The sequence below is a fragment of the Canis lupus genome, chromosome 20, assembly GCF_048164855.1.
Source record: "Canis lupus baileyi chromosome 20, mCanLup2.hap1, whole genome shotgun sequence".
In the NCBI taxonomy this organism is placed as follows: domain Eukaryota; kingdom Metazoa; phylum Chordata; class Mammalia; order Carnivora; family Canidae; genus Canis; species Canis lupus.
Genome location: NC_132857.1, coordinates 29,722,504 through 29,732,808, shown reverse-complemented (window position 1 = coordinate 29,732,808; position 10,305 = coordinate 29,722,504). Strand labels below are relative to the sequence as shown.

General features: G+C 41.5%; 1 pseudogene; it reads left to right on the top strand.

Annotated features, from left to right (window-relative positions):
- The first annotated feature begins 1,370 nt into the window (after positions 1–1,370).
- Positions 1,371–9,717, top strand: LOC140611566 (glutathione S-transferase kappa 1 pseudogene; annotated as a pseudogene).
- Positions 9,718–10,305: the final 588 nt, after the last annotated feature.

Sequence of the window (10,305 nt, the reverse complement as noted above, 5' to 3'; positions counted from 1 at the left end):
CCTCATGTGTGCGGTCTGCCCTCTCACCGGGATAAGCTCTCTCAAAGCAGGTTTTTCTCTTTGCTGTATTCAGTGTTGTGGTCTCAGTTCCCTGGACAAGACCTAATAGAGATATATAAAAATTGGTTAAGGAAACAATTTTGTAACCAGCCTGTCTTTACTCTGTCTAATCATCACATAGTATATTTTACCTTTGAAAAAATTCAAACATAATATCAGGTCCTCCATGTTTGAAATTCATTAGTGGTTCTCCACTAAGGAACAAGGTAAAATGCTTATTTTTTTATTTGGATGTACAAGTGACTCTGTGATCAGGTCTCAATTCTACCTCCTCATCATGCCTCTCCATCACATGCACAAGAACCGACTACATACTTGTTACAGCTTGTCCCCATTTGCTGTGGCTGGCCCATATTCAGTGCCTGATATGCTCCTTCCCAGTGAGTTTACCTAACAAAGCCTTCCCTCACCTCTCAAATCAGCTTGAACGCTACTCTCCAGAAGATGAGCTGTAGTTGTCTTTAGTATTGACATAGAAAGATCACTCTCAGATCCCAAGGTAATGTATCTGCCTGTGCCTGCCTCTCTCAATAGGTGAAACTTCGCTTTAAAGATTAGATTAGATCTTAGTCGGTCAGCAAAATGCTTACATATGTTTAATAAAGAATAATTGTTTGAATTGAATAAGTGAGGAAGGCATTACCTCGATTCTGGGGATTTAGAGCAGTTTATCCACCCCTTCCCCCCAAACTTTTTCATGTCATGGCATACACAGAAATTTTGTATGTACTATCCCAAGAATAAGTAATGGAGGCTGCCCTTGGAGGACGAGACTAGTCTGGGGATGTTAGTTACCCTACACTCAGATCTCTGCCTATCTGAAACTCACGTGAAGCACCACAGATGAGACACTCTGGACTGAGTGACCAAAACCCCAGTAGGAACTAATTTTTATGCCCTCTGTGCCTCACTCTTGCTTAATAAGCTTAGAAATCTTCCCTGTGTTGGATTTCAGGTCTCACAGTTAATAACAAAGCCAGGACTTTCCCCACTCTGCTCTTTCAGCCCGAGCTCTGTGACCCTATTCTTTCCAATGACTCCTCCGACTTAAGGAAATGTGTAGATACAAGTTAGTAACAGTGTAAATGTACTTTTAAACATCATATACATTCGAATAATTTATAGAATATATTTATAATTATAGTATCCAGACTTAAACAGAAACCTCAGATACTACTGCTGTTTCTTGTCAGCCACTAGATTATGTGGTGGCAAGTGTCTGTAAAGAGTCAAGCATAAGACAGTATAAGAGGACAAGGCGGAGTTTTATCATTATTAAAGAATGAGCCAGAAGTAAATAAAATTGAAAAATGCAAAACAGGTAAGTAATTATTCAACTCTTAAGACATTTAGCCTACACCAATTACAAATATTACATATTTTGGGGGGGATTTATAGTAATCCTTTGTTCAGACAAAATGCAGCCTGATTTTTGTGTGAATTCTGCATGTGGGCTATGGTTGCATTTAACCCTGAATTTTATTTTCACTTACCTTTTATGCCAAGCAAAGGATACTGTTTATTTTGTGTATTCCCTCACATCCAAATGAGAAACGTGACATTTACCAGAAATTTGACTACCTAGACTGAAGGTTATTATGTGCCTCACCCTGCATTTATAAACAACATGAAGTTTTTGGTGTAAAAAAAAATATATATATTCCTTACTTCTCCTGATTTCCATATTCCTTCTCCTGATTTCCATATTCCTAAGTATATCAATGAAAAGGAAACCCCCATGTGCTCTAATTACCTACCTACACATGCAGTACTTCATCCTACAGCATCTAAAGAGGTCTCATAAACAAAGATATTAAACTTAATATTATAAAGAACCAACTTTTCCCCCTGGAGCAAGGATTTTACTTTTTAATAGTATTTCATACATTTCACCCAAATCATTGCAAGGAGAACTACATAAAAACAAATTTAAAAAGAAGAATTTCTCTGGTGGATACAGATGAGGGGCTCTGAGGCTAGTGTGTTCAGAGTCCTCTTCTCCTATTCTGAGGCACTTTTGTTATATCTTGAAACTCCATGAAGCATGATTGGAAAATCAAATGGCTTTTCTGTGACTCTTGTTCATGGTGGAAAAAATTACAAATATGGGAAGGTAGTGGAGACCCTATATAGCTTTCACAGAATTGCCCACCTGGAGTGATACAGTTGGTTCTGGAAGTTAAAAAGTCAAATGGGGGGATCCCTGGGTGGCTCAGCGGTTTAGCGCCTGCCTTTGGCCCAGGGCGCGATCCTGGAGTCCTGGGATCGAGTCCCGCGTCCGGCTCCCGGCATGGAGCCTGCTTCTCCCTCTGCCTGTGTCAAAAGGAACAAACAGGAGCCATCAGCCTTGGGCAGGGGCCTATAGGTGGTCTGGAGCAAGGAATGCACCTAAGGCAAACTGAGAAACTTCCAGGAACACACAGAAATGGTGCTAAGATGACTCAGGCAGAGAGGAGATGAGAAACAGGAAAATGCAAAGGATACTCAGGAAGGAGGCACAGGTGACCACAGAACAGCACCTTGAGCAGACAAGGGCAGCATGGGGTGGGCCCTTCTGTCAGGAAGAGAGAACAGACTAAACAATAATGAGATTTTATGCTTTCCTAATTCCCTGGAGCTTCCAAAGCTCAGATGTTGCTTTGTTTCCATTGGCTGCTGCACAGGTGTGGGAATTTATGGTACAGAGGAATTGCACCTTAAAAGTGCTTTAAGTTTTAAAAAAATCAGAACAAACAAAAAGCAGAAACAGATTTATAAATACAGAGAACAAACTGATGGCTGTCAGAGGGATAAGGATGGGGGATGAACAAAATGGGTGAAAGGGAGTGAGAGGTGCAGGCTTCTAGCTATAGAATGAGTAAGTCAACAGGATGAAAAGTATAGCATAGGAAATTAGTCAATGATATTACAATCATTATGTGGGGACAAGCTACGCTTGTGGTGGCCATAGTAGAACATATAGAGTTGTCGAGTCACTATGCTGTACACCTGAAACTAATGTAACATTGTATGCCAATTATACTTCGATTATAAATAAGTAAATAAATAATTATGGAAAATTTAAAAGGTAAAGTAACAAATCTCCTTAGAGTCAAAGTAAAAAATCTTAAGAAATATACTGTTTGGGCCATTGGTGTACCTTATTAGTGAGCTCAACCAGAGTGATCTATTCCCAATGTTGGACAGACTACTATGTCCTCAATTATGTGTCAGAACAAGTAGCTGACTTGGTCCAGGGCACATGCTCACAATTTCCCCCACTATATAAATTGTTACTTTTATAATTGGTTATTTTATTTGAGGTAGAAATCTTGACTTCCGGGACGCCTGGGTGGCTCAGTGATTGCGCGTCTACCTTTGGCTCAGGGAGTGATCCCGGGTCTGAGGATCAAGTCCCGCATTGGGCTCCCTGTGAGGAGCCTGCTTCTCCCTCTGTCTGCTTCTCGCCTCTGCTTCTCTCTCTGCTTCTCTCTCATGAATAAATAAATAAAATCTTAAAAAAAAGAAATCTTGACTTCAACTCTCACAAACTAGAAACTAAAACATATAAAATTGTACTCTGAAACTGCAAATGAATTTGTTTCCCAAAATTGAAAAATTATCTCACTTTAGGATGGCCCATTATGGTGGATGCCTGTCTCTCTCACTATTGGTAACTATTCATTACAGAGTCAGTTACTTACATGAATCAGTGTATGCTCAGGACATCACAAATGTCACAGTTCCAAACTGAAGTCACAGGTCTGAGAAAGTAGATCATGAGAGACATTCAAAGACAGAGAGAAATTATCCCTGTCAAGAAATTTCTTGGGTGGCATCCACTGATAAAAGGGATACAGTTATCAAGGCTGGAAAACCAGGCCAGATAAGTGCAGTGTGGGACCATGAGGCCCTACACGCATGTATCTGTGAGAAGTGAGGTGTGAAGGAAAGGTTCTAAATTCAGACCAGGTAACGGCAAGTGATCTAAGTAGGCCAAAGATTGACATAAAAGATGCTTTGGAGGAAGTAGAACAAGTACCAGAGAGAGTATATTAGTGAGTTCCTAGAAAGCAACTTTCCTTCCATTTACAGTTATTTATCCTTCAGTTAAAGAAAATTAAAAAGAAAAGTGGTATTTTGAACCAGACAAATAGAAACAACTTAATAACAACCTAAAGGACAGAGTATTTAAACATTTTCATTACTTATATTTAGCATCAAGGGCTTAAAAATTCTTTGCTGTATATGGATACAGATGCATGATAGATTTATATTTTTATCTATTATCTATAGAAACATATACTTAATTTTGTAAGAATTTTTCAAGTGCTGCTTATTTTCTGAATTTGAATAAACTGATAGTAGCTTAAGGATATTCATCTAAGTTTATGAAACATTTTCCTCTGGGTTATGGGTGTCTCTTGGAACTCTGGTTCCAAGAACGGTGCAAGAATGCAGCCAGAGTCACAAAACAAGTACCAGAACTCACAAGTCTCCAGGTTCTCTTTCTGTGTGTCTTTGATGCTTCTGTCTGTAAACCGTTTATGCTCCTCTCTGTCTATAAACCAGCCTTCTCCACTGCTCACTCCCAAGGCAGAAGAGTGTTGTGTTCTATAGTCAGGATTTTTCATGTCTGCTCCATGTGAGAAGCTCAGTCTTCGACTGGACCTTCTTGGTATGGGTTCATATTTCCAGGGAAAGGCTCTTACTCGCTCAATTCAGGTGGGATTTCGCTCCCAACTCTGATAAACAGTGGTATAAATGTGACTGCTGGGCACAACCCAATTAATTGTCTTACAATCTTTAGTTGGTGGTCTAGGGGAAGTAAGTGTCCAGAGAAGGAAAAGCATGAATAAGACCCACACTGCCAAAGGTATGCAGTATAAGGGATACAGAGAATTTTAGAAAGCTGTCACAGAGATTGGCCTTCTTAGCGACTCCCTTCCCACCCAAACAAAGTCTTGTCCAAACTTCTGGAAGGAAGACGGTTAAGTATAATAAGACAGTTTTATGCAAAAATTAAGATATACACAAGAAGTGAGCACAGGGCAGCATTCTTGGTATGGTGATTGTGACAACCAAAGGTATGTGGTTGTGTGTATGTGTGTGTGTGTGAGAGAGAGAAAGAGAGTGTGTGTATGTGTTCACGTATTGTGTGGTGGGAGGCAGCAGCTGTGTACTGGTCCTCAGCCAGGTGACCTCGGTGTGGTAGCAGCATGGTCTACCGCCACATCCTTTGGTAGGAAGTAGCTATAAAGCCTTCATGAGTGACATCAATGAAAGTGACTATTTTACTGGAAGGAGAGATAAGTGTCAGATGCTATACAGCAGCAAAAAGGACATATTCAGGAAGACCTGGAACTAACTCTCAGAGACTCTCTGAAATCACTTGAGAGTTTTGGAACAGTCAGGAGTTTGGAAGGCATGGCCGTTCTGCATCTGCAGGGTCCAGTGAAGTGCAGATGACTCCAGATGAAGCTTAGCATGATTTTCCTCTCTGTTCACCTTGAGTCTAAGGAACTGGCTATCATGGCGCATTTCAATTTTCTGATCACTCTTTACTTAATGAGTAACTATCCTTGAGGTACCTAGCCTTTTAGATCTCCTAATTTGCTATTGTTAATTGCTTCTAATCTGAAGCTGAAAAAGACTTTTTTTTTTTTTTTTTTTTTTTCTCTGTGACAACAGTGAAGCTGCTTCCATTGTGAAGCCAGGCAGTGCATGGCAATAGAGACTTTGGAGCCTGGGCACAGGATGAGAATTTTACCTGGCAGTAAGCAGAGGTTTGGAACCCAATCCCACATAACAGTGCTGAACTGGAAGGTTCTGGTCTAGCTACACTTTCCCTCTTCCATTTAAGAAAAGCCATCCATTCCTCTGATCCCTAAATTCTACATCTGTAGAGTGACATTGTTTTTACTTTCTGTGTCCTATCCAGGAAGTACATGTTACAATCAAGGGAAATGCTAGGTATGTGGAGGACACAGTGCCATTGCATTCGGTTACTAATTGGTGGAATTTGTTCTGAGAATCAGATATCCCAAAGCCCCAGCAAATGTTAAATCACTTGCCAGATTTTCATAGAAGAAAGGATCCTATACCAAAACCCACCATTTTTAGGCAAGCCTGATGAAGCTAACATCTTCATTAGCTGAAGGGAAAGGAGAGAGGCCAAGAGGAGAATTCTGGTTGCACACAGCTTTCCAAGGCTTCACTTCTGCTGATTGAGTGGAAAGAATCAGGCATAAGATGGAAAAGGGGGAGTTACTGGGTCCCCACTTGTCAGAAAAAAAAAAAAAGGAAAAAAGCCTAGGGGTTAGCAGCTTAAAAACATAAATAGGTAGGAGGAAGAATTCTTTGAAAGATCCCTAAGGCAGAAAAATAGGAAACCACAGACTGCCATTGGTTGAAGTTTTTTTTTTAATATTTTATGTATTTATTAATTCATGAGAGACACACAGAGAGAGAGAGAGAGAGAGAGAGAGAGGCAGAGACATAGGCAGAGGGAGAAGCAGGCTCCTCACAGAGAGCCCGACTTGGGACTCAATCCTTGGTCCCCAGGATCAGGCCCTGAGCTGAAGGTGGCGCTAAACTGCTGAGCCACCTGGGCTGTCTGAAGGTTTTTTTTTTTTTTTTTTTTAAGATTTTATTTATTTATTCATGAGAGACACACACACAGAGAGGCAGAGACACAGGCAGAGGGAGAAGCAGGCTCCATGCAGGGAGCCTGACGTGAGGACTTGATCCCGGGTCTCCAGGTTCATGCCCTGGACTGAAGGCGGTATTAAACTGCTGAGCCACCCGGGCTGCCCAAAGATTTTTATCCCAACAAACAAAATTGCTAGGAAGCCTCTGCATGGTTGGAAGGACTAGAGTCTTCAGTGAGGAATATTTGCCTACTTTTCACCATGAGAAGAACAAGAGCAAAATGATTGAGGAGATCAGGTGCTATTTTATTTATGCTTTTATTCTTTATTTGATGACCCTTGAGAAACATTTGGTGGTAGGACATATATACAGCTAATTTCAAAGGTGTAATTTTGGATAAACTATTTATCCAGCTAAAATATGCAGGCTCCTTTGTCCTTTATAGAGAGGCAAAGTCAGTTCTTCTACACTAATCATGATTTCGTAGCAACTGAGAGTCGACACTCTTACTTTGCAGCATCCTTACTTGGACACCAGTACTCAATTCTAAAATATTTCAGAAATGTAAACTAAGATACTAGTGAAAGAACATATTCAATAAGCACTTTGATAATTAAAAAAGTAAATCTACAGAGATGTGATAGTTAATTCTACAATGGACTATAAAAATAATGATAATAGTAATATTCAATGACATTTGTGGAACAACTGTTTGGTACTGACTTGTAATGTTTTTTGTATCACTGTATTCAATTCCTTTAGAAATCTATGAACTAGATAACCAATTATTTCCCTTTCTTAGATACAGGAATTGAGATGTTAAAAATTTGGCTCAAGGCAACACTACCAGGAAATCATGTGGTAGAGACCCATCTCACACTTTGGTCTGTCTGACCCCACAGGCACAAGGCTTTACTCACTGTCTGACAATGGGCTGAGAGCACAGGAATCCCTACATAGTTAGCCTCAGGCCTACACCAAATTCTAAATTCCATTTAAATTTCACTTTGGATCTATTGACTTTCCACCGTAAGGCCAGCTATTTGCCATCAACAATTGCTAACTGTGATTTTCTTCCCACACTAAAAATTCCCTAGCTGAGGTTAAGTAACTGCCATCAGTAAGTGGAAAGTTTGGTCAGGAGATGGCTGCAATTCTTTTTTTGGTTATATCCAAAAAATATATCCTGATACCCTTTGGTATCAGAGCGTGTAAATCAAGGGAAGGCATCAGAAAGGGAGACAGAACGTAAAGACTGCTAACTGTGGGAAACGAACTAGGGGTGGTGGAAGGGGAGAAGGGCGGGGGGTGGGAGTGAATGGGTGACAGGCACGGGGGGTTATTCTGTATGTTAGTAAATTGAACACCAATAAAAAATAAATTTAAAAAAAATCAAGGGAAGGCAATACTGAAAAAGACTTATTCTCCACTGCTTGTGAATTACTCTGCTACCACCTTTCTGAAGAAATCAAAGACTTATCACATAGAAGACTCAAAAGTCATTTTTTTTTTATTTCTGAGTCCTATTGCAAATATTAATGTGCTGCTTTGCCTTCCTGCTGGGTTGAACAGGAATGATGGCAAATGAAGAGAAAATCACTGATGTTCTCTAGCTGGCAGGGGTTTCTCTGTACACTGACTCTTTTAGACCATATGCCCATTTATCTGCACCTTTTTTTTTTTTTTCTCATATCTATTAGGATGATTTACTTCTGTTAGGGAATCTAAGGGAGGAGTGAGCCATAAACTGAGCATTTCTTAAACCACGGCTACAAGCTGAGACTCTGTGGGAATGCTATGTCTACTCATAACGGACTGCAGAGGGGATTGGAGAACTGAGAAGCTGGGATTGGAGAACTGAGAAGCTTAGGAGACGCACACTTACCATAAGCTCACAGCTGGCTGCACATTTGTCCTATCAGGGAAGGGAGAAGATGGCTCTAGAGAGTATTCACGCAGGAGCCTTGCTGGAGGTGCATGGTGTAGTGCTTAAGAACACGGGCTCCTGAGCAAGTCCACCTGAGCAAAACAACAATAATGATAACTGTGTACCAAGACATATGCATGAATAAGTTCAGGTAAAGCCTTTAGAACAGAGTCTGGTACACAATAAGCACTGTATAAGAATTTGCTATAATTATTACAACTACAGACTACCCTTACCATCATTATTAATGATACAGAATGAAATAAAGAAGTAAATATAGATTTATACTTGTATTTTCATACAGAAGTGTGTTTAAGCCATGTTCTCCTGCAACCTTTTTTCTAAAACCCTTTCCCCCGCTGCACCCTGGGGCAAGGAACCTGGCGCCGCTGCAGCAGGGGCCCCTGCCGCCTACCCTGGAGCTCTTCTAGGATGTACTGTCCCCCTACTCCTGGCTGGGCTTCGAGGTCCTGTGCCGGTATAAGAACATCTGGAACATCAACCTGCAGTTGCGCCCAGCCTCATTGCAGGGATCATGAAAGGCAGCAGAAACCAGCTGCCAGCTCTGCTTCCCCGCAAAGCCCAATACCTGAAAAATGACATTAGACTCCGAGGACAGCATGTCCAGGTTCCCATGCAGTTCCCCAAGGATTTCTTCTTTGTGATCCTTGAAAAAGGAAGTTTATCAGCCATGAGATTCCTCACTGCCGTGAACATGAAACACCCAGAGATGCTGGAGGAAGTGTCCAGGGAACTATGGATGTGTGTCTGGTCACGGGATGAAGACATCACAGAACCTCAGAGCATGTTAGCCGCTGCAGAGAAGGCCGGCATGTCTACAGAACAAGCCCAGGGACTTCTGGAAAAGATCGTAACACCAAAGGTGAAAAACAAGCTCAAGGAGAACACTGAGGCATCCGGCAAATATAGGGCCTTTGGGCTGCCAGTCACTGTGGCCCATCTGGATGGCCAAACCCACATGCTATTTGGCTCTGATCGGATGGAGTTGCTGACACACCTGCTGGGAGAGAAGTGGATGGGCCCTGTGCCTGCAGCCATAAACCCCAAACTTTAAGTATAGCCAGGGAAAGCCTATAGGGATGAAAAAGCAGACCATCTGCTTACCCTTCTTCCACTGTGTGACACATCTCTTGGGGCCTGATTTCTCTGTCTGATAGAGGATCCTCCGTGGCCCTGAGAGATGCCATGTAGGGGGCTTCCTGGTGCCCCAAACTCTGCTCTCCTTCAGAATAAACATAATATTTCTGGGGGAAAAAAAAAACAAATCTTTCCCCCTCTATTCATGTACAGATGCATCCTTTTGTTTTAGCTATCGGGACATATATCTTAATTTTTTGGTATATTTTTTGTTGGAGTTCAATTTGCCAACATATAATATAACACCCAGTGCCCATCCCATCAAGTGCCCCTGTCAGTGCCTGTTACCCAGTCACCCCATCCCCCCGCCCACCTCCCCTTCCTCTACCCCTTGTATATCTTCATTTTAAAAAGCAATTGCTGCAACCATTTGTGAAAGAAGAAAAAAATAGAGGGGCTCCAATTCTTTAATGGAATGTGATGTGATTGAGTCAGAACCTTTCATTATAGGGACTGGAGGTTGGCAGAGTCTCTGGGGCTCAGCACTGAGGATCTTCAAGTGTGGTTGTCCCACCAATCAACCCCTCACC